Here is a 13,445-nt window from a genome sequence, read left to right as displayed (position 1 = left end):
AACGGGTTGATGGTGTTGAATTTCAGAAAAGTTCCATTCACTTTGAGTTGTCTTTAACAAACCCGCGAATCCATTGATGTGATTTCATCTTTTTCCAATAACATGATGTTGTTGAACCATCATTTGTACTACTTCATGACATTTGTCTATGTATCTAAATCCTGCCGCGACTGATTATTTTAGGCCTTGACATGTTTGAACGATACCATTCATTGCTGTCCGGAATTTTTGCAAATTGTGATCTAGCAGTCGGCTATGGAATTTGAGAATTTTTGCAGTTTCATCCTGTTTCCATGACCTATCTCATGTTCTTCCGAACTCTCATCAGAAGTAAATTCTCAAATCTCTATGGTTTTTATTTGATACCTCTAAACCATTTAATTCTCAGATTGGACGGGTTGAATCCAATGAAACTCAATCATTGCATTGTTGTTCTTGTTTCCTTGATTAATTTTGGAGCCTTCCCGACTAAAGACATCCTTAGCAATGTTGCAACAATTAGAAATCTATTCATATCCAAGTAAGACTGTTGGGTCAAATTTCGAATCCTTGATACTAGACGGTAGAAAATGCAGTAGTCGACTCGGATTTACACAAGGAAAAAGTTTCTATAGTCAGACATGCTCAAAAATGACACACCGACCCGAAGAGTCGACATAACCGACGAGATACATATATGAGTGAATGATCGATCGAACGATAAGCGAGTAAAAGAATATGAGAAGATGTATTTAAGGTCACCATCGCGCAAGGAAATTGCAGAGGAAGTACAAGCCCCTTCATAGAGTTTATTGCACAAAATAAATATCGTCAACAAGAGAGAACATATGAAAGGTGACGAGAAAGAGCCACGGGACGACGATACGATCGAGAAAAGAAATGTGTGATAATACCATGAATATTAGAAAATTGTGTGGGAGTTGGAAGAAAAAACAATGAGAGTTAATAGAAATCGTTATGGGAGAACTTAAGTTAGTCGCACACGATTTGCAAGTTATGGCGATGAGGGATATCGACGTAATTCTAGGAATGGTTTGATTAACCACGAATTTTGCGACGATTCGTTGCAAGGAGAGACAATTATATCTGCAAGCCCCGTGGAAGGTACCCACCATATCATTATCCTTTCCGTTAATGTTTAATGACAAACTAGAGGATGTTCATTCTCTTGAGTCATGTTTGAATGGAATTCATTACCTTCCTTAGTTATGCTTGATGTGGTTAGTTCGCGAAAACGCAAAATGTAAGGAATAATCGAACAAACTAAAACGACTTCGATGATAATTTATAGAAGAGAAAACAAGAGTTTATTTCGAACCAAAGGAGTTTGAATGTCTTTTACATACACAATAAGCTATCAACTAATTACACGAAGAAAGGAAACGAAATATAAGAATTTTAATGGCACTTCGGGCCTCTCCTTCAGGCCCGAAATCACGGCTCGTTTTTGAGCAATCCGTCGGGCCGAGGGCAGTGGGCCAAGCCCGGAAACAACGCGGCAGCCCAGGTTTTGCCCACCTACAAAGTGATTCAAACATCTTTAAATTAGCTAAGAAACAAGAATGGTTAATGAAGTTTTTATTTAAGAAAGGGGGCAAACTTCTTTTAGCATGGTAGACCAAGAACTTGCCTCTTTCCTGCATTCTCCCTCCCTCAAACAGCCGCTGCACCACTTTTGTACCATATGCAAAGTGCAAACAAAACATTAAATACCTAAAGACAAGAGGAATTAAAGGAACACCCTTTTGGAGAGATGAAACAACAATACCTTAGTGAAGAGAGAGTTAGAAAATGGCAAGGTCAGCCCTGCAGTACCTGTTCCTAACAGCCACCTGCTCTCCCTGCACATCCAAACAAGTAACCTTAATGAAGGGAGTACTTATGCTCCAAGAAAGAGACGAATGAAATAATTGAAAGGGTGGTGAGGATCACCAACAAGGGATTTTCAGCAAAATTAAAACAAAGAGGCTGGACAGCCCATTTAATTCTTCTACGTACATCTTTCTTGCCTATAAAACCCTCTCCATACCACCGTTAGACACCCCCCACACAATTTGAAATTTCAGCCACAATAGCAAGTTTGAGAGTGTGAGAGCTTGGAGTAGAGTTTCTGCAGAGTTCTTGCAGACAGCTCCCAACCCATAGGTAACATTTTCTTCTTTCTTCCCAGGGAGTGAACTTTGAGGATTTTGGAAACTAGAAATTCAAGCTACTGTCATTTTCAAGAGGTAACACACTCCTCACCCAAAGTCTCAAATCTGCTCCATGTCATCACATAGTTATAAACCCACAACCATGATTTCTTCACAGAGAACACCAGAACTCCATCTTAACAAAACTACTGTCAAGTTTTAATTTTGTGACGTGATAGATTTTAGAATAAGAACATGCTTTTATAGAATTTAAATACTCCCAACACCAAAATAGAGAGCCTCCATAGCTACTGCCCGTGAAGCCTAATTGAAATAAGATAGGATAAAAGACTTAGCTTAGAGGGAGGTCGTCCGGCGATGCGCGACGGGAGACAAAGAGCTCCGTCGTGATGTCGTCAGAGGAAACGGCGGCTGGTGGTGGCGCCGTGAGCCGTGAGCGACGGAGGCGGCAATGTTATGCCGTCAAGAGGAGCCGAGAATGAGGGAGAGAAAGAGAGCTAGGGTTCCTATCTAAATTGGGGATTTTGAAAATGAGAAGGAAGAAAGGGGAAAAGAGTTGACCGATTTTAGTTTTGGAATAAGGGTATCCACAATGGCGGCGAGCGGGCCGGCTAGCCCCGGGGGTCCGCTCGCCGAACCATTGTAACCGGCGAGCGCCATTTCGGCGAAAAAATCGGCGAGCCCACGCCGATTTCCAGGCGCTGGCCGATGCGCTCGCCGCCATTGCAGGCCCCGGATCGGCGAGCGATCGGCCAGCGGATTTTTGTTTTTTTTTTAATTTACTTTTTTTTAATTTAAATAAAAATTAAAATTAAAAATTAAAAATTAAAAATTAAAAAACGGTAATTTTAGGGAGTTGGCGCCCCTTGGACCCCGCTACTCGGGGGCGCTGCCCCCGAACCCCCGGTAGACGCACATGATCGTCGTTAGACAACTCTTCCTTCTGCTTCTTTGAGCTTTGACATTTTGAATTTAGAGAGATTGAGCGGAAGAAATTAAATTATGCAATTTTCATTTTTTAGGATTTTTAATTATGTTTTTAAAATTTTTCAAGAATTTTATGTTGTAATTTTTTTTAATTAATGTACTTTTTTTAATTTTAATAATATTATTGAATTTTTCCGTATCAGTGTCGTAAATTTAATTCCGTATTTTGTGTGATTGTTAATTATTTGTTTTTAATAATTACGAGTGATGTGGATAGGCTATTGCTAGGCTATGGCTGGACTATTTGTTTGTCCTGATGATGTGGCAGGAGGATTTTTATTGCTGATGATGTGGCAGGAGGAGTTTGTGACTAGGCTATGACTGAGCTATGGCTGGGCGAAAACCATTGTGGATGCCCTAAGGAATTGGGCCATTTCCATTTACACCTTGGGCCAAAAGGAATTAATTTGAGGAAGTATCAGTTGGGCCACCTTTTAAAGAAAATTGGAAGTATGTGTTAAGAATTTAAATTAAATCATGGCCTCCTCTAAGTTGCTCGAATATTTGATGTTAAGAAGTGGTACGCTAATTAATTCCGAGCAGATGAATAGACTTCGGAAAATTTCTATGCTTAAACAATTTTACATAGGAGGTAACGCTCAAAGACTTTTATGAATGAAGGAAGTAAAGAAAAAGAATAAAATGATCACGCACTTAGGATGCATTCACGTTTGAGTTCAATTGGCTCCTTAAGCCTAATTGAGTATTATTTGTATGTTACTAAAAGGACGTCTTCGCGCGTCATCTAAAATCAAGTCAAGGAGTTTGTGGGCTAAGAGATAGCCTTTGAGGTGGGCATTCTTTACAAAACATGATTTTAGTATGAAAATGTGAATCTTTTCTCAAGTATGTTTGTCATGCCATGTTTTGCTTTTATGATTACCTATCTGCTTGGTTGTGCCAATTAAGTTAAATCGAATTCGGGTCCCAGTAGCGCCGCAAACCCTACTCGGACTAGTGTACACATGAGGGGACCGTGAGCTAACATAGGAGTTGGCTGGTCCAGTGACCGTCGTGGAATGTGGCCACATTCCCGGTTCACATCAATATCAGATATGGTATTTAAGTTATGTGATTGCGCAATAGAATTTATGAAATGAAAGGAATTTAGTGACTCTGGCCTTTTTAATAAAAACCCCGTGATCACTCAACTGTTGCTGACAAACTAAATGGAAATTATTTTGGCACTGTGCCCACTGAGTATATCAAATACTCAGCCCTGCATGTTTCTTTTCTAACGTGCAGGTTGAGCGTGGACGAGGAGGCGAAGGGGTTGGGAAAAGACTATTAATAAGTAGTAGGTAGCCCAAAGTAGTATGTCTTCATACATATTATTTTGTCTTGGACTCTTCCGCTGCAAAGTAGAATTATGTTCGAGAGATTTATGAACTTAGTCGATACTCTGATTTCATTTTGACTATATACCCAATCGCCTTTGAAACCATTATTTTGAGTTGCTTTTTCACTTACGTTGCTCCATGACTTATTAATTTGTGTTTAGTCGTGAAATAACTACACTCACTAGTACTAGGGAGTTGTGGTCGTGACAACATATTAAAATTCCTCTAAAATCTCAACCATTCCTTAGAGCATGGAATACAGAGGAGCAAAAACAATTACGAAATGCAGAAAAATAATATTCCAATAGAAGAGGATTCACATATTTTGACATTAGTAAGAACATCATCGGTGCAAGAAAATTGCATCGTGGAGACGGTTATTATCCTGCTTTTTGCCATGTTTGAATCTAGCTCAGATTTCAGTATTGAAAGCCAATATATAAACGCCGAAATTTCTCTTTTCATTGAAAGGATTCATTGTAATTTATTTTCCAAAACATATCATTAGTGTAAATCACATTAAATTTGTTGAGTAGTTGTGGGTACGTTTTGTAATTGCAACCCACATTTAAATATATTTTTATCATTAATATATATCACATTAAATTTGTTGAGTGATCGTGGGTGATGTTTTGACACTACCACCCACATTCAAATACTCAATATATATACATCGGTTACATAATTTCTAGGTCATTGATTTAATTAGATACCACATTAGTATAAATCAATAAATTACATAATTTAAAGGTATTTTAACGGAGAAAAAAAAATGTAAGCACAAAACTTATAAATATTCAAATTCAGACCCAAAACTCTATAAATATTCAAAATTAAGGTCAAAACTCGCCTTTTATATATGTATAGATGAGACAGATGGAACAATTAATTTGAAAAACCTTCTCCTATATGTATAACTCTATTTTAACTTTTAAACTAGTATCACACCCATATATATGGATACATGGATTAAGATATTTTTTAACATTGATATATATGGGACAATAAATTAGTTAAATGAAATTAGAAACATTATAAACATGAAACAATTAATCATGAAACAATTTGATCACAAATTATAATGTTCCAATATTGATGCCACAATCAATGGAATCACAACACCACCATTTAAGCTGCAAAATTCTACATTGGACCATATGAGATGAAAATTACACGGGCACATGCAAGTTGAACCCAAGAATAATACTATACTTTTATTTAATTGGAAAATTAGTTGATCAGTTATCCAGCCTCTAATACAGCAAGCAAAGACACCACCGTTCAAATCATAGATTTTTCTTTTTATCAAAAATTAAATAAGAACAACTATTGAAATTTGATCAATATCTTATTTTAATGCAACTAAAATGTCAACCATCACATTACCTCCTTTTAGGAGTTGTCGATTGGCGGCGCACATGGGTGTTTTGAAGCTACATTCAATAACATTATTTCCTCAACTCAAGAGGAATAATGTTATTGAATGTAGCTTCAAAACACTCATATTCTTGAAGGGCTTCTCGAATTTGGGTTTTGGTTGATTCCCACCTTGGAGAATCATTTTCTCCTAGGTTGCTCAAATCAATCAAAGGGAGCTTCATGCTTACACAACTCAATTTTATGAATAAAAACCTAGGTAGCTCTCTTCTTGTAGGAAAACTCAAATCAGCTTGGTTCTGGTTATGGTATAGTTTCCATTTTATAGGGCTATTTATAGATCTTGGTTGTGGTTATGCTCTGTTCGGTTTGCAAGATTGTATCCGAGATTAAATTTGTAGTGTGTTTGGTTCATGAGATTCAACCCCACAACTCAATCATAGATGGATCATGAGATAATTAGTCATAGCTAACCCCTACGACTAAAATAATCTCACAACTCAGTCCTAGGTTATATTTTGTTATTATTTTATCTTGGAAACCAAACAGTTGGCGGTTTAATTATTCATTAAAAAGCTCATTTAGTAGGGATGGGTAAGCATGAATACTTGGTAACATAGTACGGACCAAACTAACCTAATCCAATCCAATACAGACTCAAATATTACCCACAACAACTAACTCTATACTACTACTACTACTACTAATACTACTATTTTAATTATTTGTACTTTAATTTTAATATTTTTTAAATTTTATTCACTCAAATTATTTATATATTATTCAAAATCTCTTTGCAATTGATTTTTTTTTTCAAATAATTATAGGAAGATAAATTTGAATAGACATATTTAATGTTCCATCTATTTCATATAAATAGTCCACTTCTATATTTGGTGACTTTATTGTTCCATCACTTTCTCTCTCAATGTTTCTCATATTTTACCAATTTTACATCAACCTATGTCGTACCAAAAGTGTCTATTCTTATGGGACGAAGGGAGTAATATTTAACGTGATTAAAAAATTATCTAATAAATATATACGAAATACAATTAAAATTAGAAAATTATAGGAATATAGATGATTTAATTCTCACATAAATTTTTTTTTTAATTTAGAGTACTACAATTTATTAAAAAAACATTCAAAAATACATTTAAAAAAACTGATAAAACAATAATTTAATTTATAGGTTACCCAACCTAGCTTGAGCTAGGTTGAGTCTAAACTTATAGAAAGAAAATGCAGCCCAATCTAGCCTACTTTAGTCATGGGCCTGAGTCTAGAAAGGCCTGGGCATGCGCCGCCAATTGATAACTCCTAAAAGGATGCAATGTGATGGTTGACATTTTATTTGCATTAAAATAAGATATTGATCAAATTTCAATAGTTGTTCTTAATTTTATTTTATTTTTGATGAAAAGAAAAATGCTCAAGCTAGGTAAACAAAGAGAAATAAGCCTCACAAACCACAAGAACAAAACTCACCCAAACCAACACCAAAAGTAAAGAAAAGTTAAAAAGTAAAAACATCTATACCAGGGATCTAGCCTCTAGGTATCAAAAACTAACACCAACCCAAAAATGTTTACATGTTGTTAATGGTTTAGGACTTTTGTTAATAATTTAGTGGGCAGAAAGTAACTATTGGATCTAGCCTTTAGCGGCGTAACAAATGGGGGTATATCTTCCTCCCCTTAAGAGGTAGAAAATGATGGACCTCATGTGTTCAACCCGGACCTGGTGACAACAGGAACGAATGCTGTTCTTATCTTCCAATTTCCCTCGGAGTCTCTCCAGTTCCCGGTATTGTTGCAGCGTCCACGATTCGGGCCCAGGTACAGCAACTACAAGAAATAAGAAACAACAAAGTAAATAAACTATTTACACTAGTGTCTCAAACACAAGCACATAAAACGTCATCCATCCCCGGCAACGACGCCATTTGAAAAGCCTGCCTTTTAAGCTAATCCTTTATAACCCTCTAAAACACAATCAAAATTAAACACGTATAGCATATACCGCTTGGTCAAGTCTAAGAACGGATGGCTCAAGCTAAGCACAGCTACTGATGGCTGTTTGTGCTCCAGATTGAAATTTGGGATGTCTTTCAAGACCTTAACCCGCACTACTATCGTCTTAGTAGAGGGAAGTACGGGTCGAATCGCACAGGAATGGTTGCGAATGGAATTGAGATTGAGACATTTTGGGGGGTTTTGGCTGCTGCCACGCTTTTGGGGGTTAAGATTTACCTAAGAAAATAAACGACTCAACTTATAAAACTAAACTTATCAAGTTAAATAAGAACATGATGGAAGTAAATAACCAACTGATCAACTAGACTGATAAAGCGAAAAGCAAAAAGCATGTTGGGACCACTGACACAAATGCGCGCACTCCAAAAAGCTGTGAAAACTAGAAAAGGTGACAGAAACATGCAGTTTAACTAACTACCATCTTCTTCTTCTCCAAGAAACTAAAAGCGAACATCAAACAACAGATTTGAACAGAGCATGAACATTAACATGAAATAAAACAGACTCAACACAGATCCGTATGAGATCCAACGTAAATAAGACAGATCTAGACAATCTAGTCTATTTTCATGCACCCAACTAGCTGAAAGCACAAAACTACCAACGTGAAAACAAAAAGAGAGCTGAAACTAGACTGGGGATTTGTGAAATAAATTACTAAGCGGATTTAAAATAATTCCTTTCCGTGAGGAATAAATATATTGGCCTCAATCTGCGAGTTGGATCGAAAAAATTGAATAAGTGATATAAAAACTCAGTCCATGATATATAAATTGTGGCTGCACAATTTAAATAAAATACAAAGGGACCGCGAATTAAACTAATTTAACTAAATCTTCTCCCTGTTGACTTGGTCACCGAGCTGCATTAATACAAATTTTTTAATTAAAGATTCTGCAGAGATTTTCCTCCTCCGTGATGAGACTTTTCTCCTCCGTGATCTGTAAATAAATACCAAACAAATTCAAATTAATAAAAAAAGAAAAGAAGAAGAATTAGAATTCCACCGCCTTAACCCACGTTAAAACCGTTTCCTCCCAACTTCGTAAATCTCTCCCATATCTTTTAATACCCTCCCTCTATATTATGCACTCCCCAATTAGTTTCTCTTCTAATCGTTCTCTGTAGCAAGAAACCAAGACCTATTCTTTCAACTTCTATTCAAGGTAATCTTGCAAACTCATTCAATCTTCTTTCTTTTGCAACTAGCGAGTACAAAATCGCAATTTATTTACTCGTGACACAATTGCTTGGCATCGCAGTTTGAGAGGAAAAGCAAAACTTGCCGTGAATCCAATTTCTTTTGCTGCTAGGCAATTTCTTCTCCCCAAAGGTACATCCATTCCCCTCTACAATAGCCTCAATTTTGTGCATCTCATAAGCTCCGTAACCAATCTAATAATCTGGTAATAAAAACAAAACCGAATAAAAGATTGAACATTTAACGAATCGGAATCAAGTAAGAACTTAGCTTCGGGGTAAATCGGGGCTGTTTCGGGAATAGAAACGGATATGCCAAACCATCGGACAACTCTGGTCGCGGCGCTGAAACGATGATGGAGCGGCTGCTCGTGGAGACGATGGTGCGAGAAGAGAGTGTCCGTCAATTGGGGTTTTATCTTTGTTTCATTCGTTTCTGCTTGAGTTTAAATTAGGGGAAGAAGAAAAGGGGGATTGAGAGAGAAAGGGAGAACGACGGATCTGGAAAGAAGAAGTGTTGATTTCATTACTGTAAAACATATTTTTATTATTAGTTGAAGACGTTTTTCCAAAGTTTGAATTTGAGACCGTATTTGTGTTTGTCAAAAAGGGGAAGAAGCATTGGAATTTTTATATATTTATATTACTTTAATAATTGATGATGGTTTTAAAATAGTGGTGGAAGAGTATACGTGTACACGTATAGTGTTGAATGGGAATATGTGTTTCTAAATTGTTTTATTCATCTAATACCATTAGTATTTTATACTAAAGTAGAAAGGGATAAGAGTATATGTGTACGTGTACGATGGAGTATTTTAGTTTGTTTTTCTTACTCCCTTTTGCCCCATTTAATTTAATTGGTTTATTTAATTGGTTTATGCCTGTCTTTTATGCGATTTGTTGGTGCTTGATCGCTCGGATTTAATCGAAGTACCTAAGTTTCTAATTAAGAAAGTTTATAATCTTGATCGAGAAAATAATTGGAGACATAGGATGCATGCATTTTATTTATTTGAAAAGTGTGTTGATTTATGTATTATCAAAATTCTAAAGGTGAATTCTCGCAAGTGAATCGTGATACCAAGGGGAAGAAAGTACTTGAGAATTAAGCAGTCGAGGTGGGCTTTCTTTTGCTAAACTCTTTTACACTTTCAAAAGTATGATTATGGTGGAATAAGGGTGGTTTAAATTGTTATGTCATGCCATGTTTATTTTGATGATGAGATTGTCGCCTGATGCCTAGTTTGTGAGTTTGCTCCATTAGGCTATAGGGCTATGTTGAGATTGTTGCCTGATGCCTAGTTTGTGAGTTCGCTCCATTAGGCTATAGGGCTATCTTAAACGAATTCAGGTCTGAGTAGGGCCGCAAACCCTATCAGGATAGTGTACACAGGTGGGATCGTGAGCCGTCCTTGCTAGTCGGCCGGTCTCGTGGGCGAATAGTGTGGCCACACTTTCGTCGCACTATGGACAGAGGATGTGATTGAATGATTGTTGAGAAAGTGGGGAGATTGTTTTGACTGACCAGTCTATGAAATTGTTTTGTGATACTCGATGCTATTTCTTTTCTAAATGTAAAACTCGAGTTCACTGTGGTATGGATGACATAACTTTCATCAAATGTTTTCGGCATAAGCCCACTGAGTATATTAAGTACTCAGCCCTGCATGTGTTTTCCCTATGTGCAGGTTGAGCGGCGATGAGCAATTGGTGGTGTTGAGCAATTTAAAATTGAAGCATGGTTTGGTTAGTTGTGTACTGCGAGTGTCGTTGTGTCTCCACACATGACGTCACTCTTTCTCTTGGACGCTTCCGCTGAGACATTGTTTTTACTCGTCTATCTTTTAGCTTTGAACCTAATTATTTGGATAATGTCAAACTCTTGGCCCCTTTTTATTAAATATTAATTATTGGTCAAACTCTTTACTGAAACCCTAGTTTCCTTCGTCTGTTTATTAAGTTCTTTTAATCACGATCGCCCGTATTTATTAACCCTAAAGGGCGGTCGTGACAGTTTGGTATCAGAGCCTCAGTTTCTTTCCGCTCTGGACCCAATAGTCTTTTGGAGTCAAAATCTATCCTTGTATTAATTGGCTAAAGTGTTAAACGTCGAAGGCTCAACACCACAACTCGTCACGCCCAACCACAAAAGAAGAGGTAAGAATATTTTGGCGACTTTTTAAATGAATTACTGAAAATCTTTGAAATTCGATGGAAAAATGGTTCCTTGTGAAAATGACAATTTTGAGGTCTATAGGAAATTTAAAGTAAATGCTATGGCTTTTGGAAAAAATTGTGGTCATACGAGACGTGAGACACTATGGGAGAATGTGATTGAAGGTGAATGTTATGGATATTGAAGTGTGAATATAATCACATGCTTGAGGCGGAGACTAGTTATTACATATTTGAACTGCGAATTTAACTTAAATGACATACATGTTGATTACTTGAGCGGAAATTCATTTTTATGCCTATGTGGTCGAAATTGCATGATTATGAAACTGTGAATACAAAGCATGATGAGTGCATAGTTGCAATTTTGTGATTGTGATACAGATGTCCATGAACTGTATGATTTATGAAATGTGATTCCATGGATGATGGATAGATTGAGTTACTATTTTAAATTTTAATATATGCTGGATGAAATGCCATGGAATGCTAAATGGTTTATATGGATAAACATGTTTGACTGCGCAATACGTTTTATGTGATAATTCACGATTGATGAAGTACGAGGTATCGTATAAAATCATTATGAAAGTGAAATGTGAAATTTTGAACTTTGTTGCAAATGTAGAATCCATATGAAGCTTGAATTAAGCAACGATCGAATATATGTTGAAGTATGAGACGATGAACTATGTCTGTAAAACATAGAGTGCCTAAGAAGTATGCTAGGCTGAACGTGCTCGAACATAGTTGTAAATTGATAACTACAATATCACTTTCCTGAGTGATGGGACAAACGAAAACATATATTTCGAACTAGACGGACTATTATAGCTGCCTATTGTTTTCCCTGGATGATAAGAACAAAAAGAAAGGAAGTTTCTAACGAGATCAAGACAAGAAGAAATGTTAGGTGATGTATCATTACAACGACAATAAATTGTGCCTGTAATCAAATAAAGTGAATGCAATCGTGTATAACATGTTAATGCGACGACGCGTTACAAATATGACAACACTTATGACATGTTAAGGCCGAGAGGGTTATTACCAAGTGAATGACCGCTAGGGCGTGCCAAAAACAATATGAAGATGTGACCTTCAAGGACAGTTAATTGCTGTAACGACACCAAGAATCTTGAGTTAGAATTTAGAGTTTTCGAGAACGCCTCTATTATCTTCGGGAAATGACGTAGTGCCACATTTGTAGCTAGAATGGATGAATTTAATTGACAGTACTTACTTGGATTATCAAAAATTTCTTTCTATGAAGCTCCTTGACAATGATATTCTTTTCGTGCATTTAAAACTTTTGATTGACCTGCAATTTGCAAGTGATGCATCACTGTTTCCTTTTAATGAAAGTAGTGACTCATTCTTGTTCCTCTTGAGTCATTTTTGGAGCCATTCTAATCAAGGGCAATTTCAATAGTACTCCTCATGTTGAAATCCGTTCTGGTCCAAGTAAGACTGTTAAATAGATTTCTAAATTCTTGATAAAAGACTCTCAAGAAGGACAATGGCTCGATCTCTGCAAACACATATGAGGAATAAGTTTCAAGAGACACATACAAATGATACACCAACAACTCAAGGAGTCGAATATTTTTGCATCTATGCTTAGTTGCAGCAAATGGCAGAATAATCAAACGTTGTGCCATACCTAGATATTAGGTCTTGAGAAACAAAAAGCTGAGAGAAGCCGTGTACATCAAATGATCACGTTTTGCGGCTCAGAATTTATGTAAGTGGTTGATCAATGGATATACGGATAACAACTGAGAGTCGGAATATTAAGGTCGTCGCATAAGATCATCGTTGTACGATAGTATTGGAATGAAAATACGAGCACCCTGATAGATTATGTTATACGAACGAAGGTCGTCGATGAGAGAAAATCATCCAACAAGTGGCCAACTAAAATGGTAAACAATCGAAAAGAGAAACGCGTGCAAGCACCATCACCACCACCTCCTCCGCCTCCAGTAGACCGAGAAATTGTGAAGATGTTCTTAAAACAAAAACCACCCGTCTTCGATGGAATGGGAGAGCCGGAAAAGGGCTGAGAGTTGGATACGCGAATTGGAGCGTATTTTCATGATTTTGATGTGCAACGATGCGGAATGAATGACTTGTGTGACTTACCAATTGACAAGGTCAGCTGACTTCTG

At 36.8% G+C, this 13,445-nt stretch overlaps 2 long non-coding RNA genes across 2 annotated transcripts; one reads left to right on the top strand and one right to left on the bottom strand.

The window, feature by feature from the left end:
- Window positions 1-1,284: 1,284 nt before the first annotated feature.
- On the bottom strand, window positions 1,285-2,698 carry LOC121790567. Its single transcript, XR_006048295.1, has 3 exons — window positions 1,769-2,698; window positions 1,601-1,672; window positions 1,285-1,518 (listed from the first exon to the last, which is right to left on the bottom strand). It is a non-coding gene; the product is annotated as an uncharacterized LOC121790567 (long non-coding RNA).
- A 6,294-nt stretch (window positions 2,699-8,992) lies between these two features.
- On the top strand, window positions 8,993-10,209 carry LOC121790571. Its single transcript, XR_006048296.1, has 3 exons — window positions 8,993-9,062; window positions 9,159-9,229; window positions 10,153-10,209. It is a non-coding gene; the product is annotated as an uncharacterized LOC121790571 (long non-coding RNA).
- The last annotated feature ends 3,236 nt before the right edge of the window (window positions 10,210-13,445 follow it).

This window comes from Salvia splendens, unplaced genomic scaffold, assembly GCF_004379255.2.
Source record: "Salvia splendens isolate huo1 unplaced genomic scaffold, SspV2 ctg550, whole genome shotgun sequence".
Lineage (NCBI taxonomy): Eukaryota > Viridiplantae > Streptophyta > Magnoliopsida > Lamiales > Lamiaceae > Salvia > Salvia splendens.
Note: the sequence above shows the minus strand (reverse complement) of the source record. Positions and strands in the feature narration are given on the sequence as shown.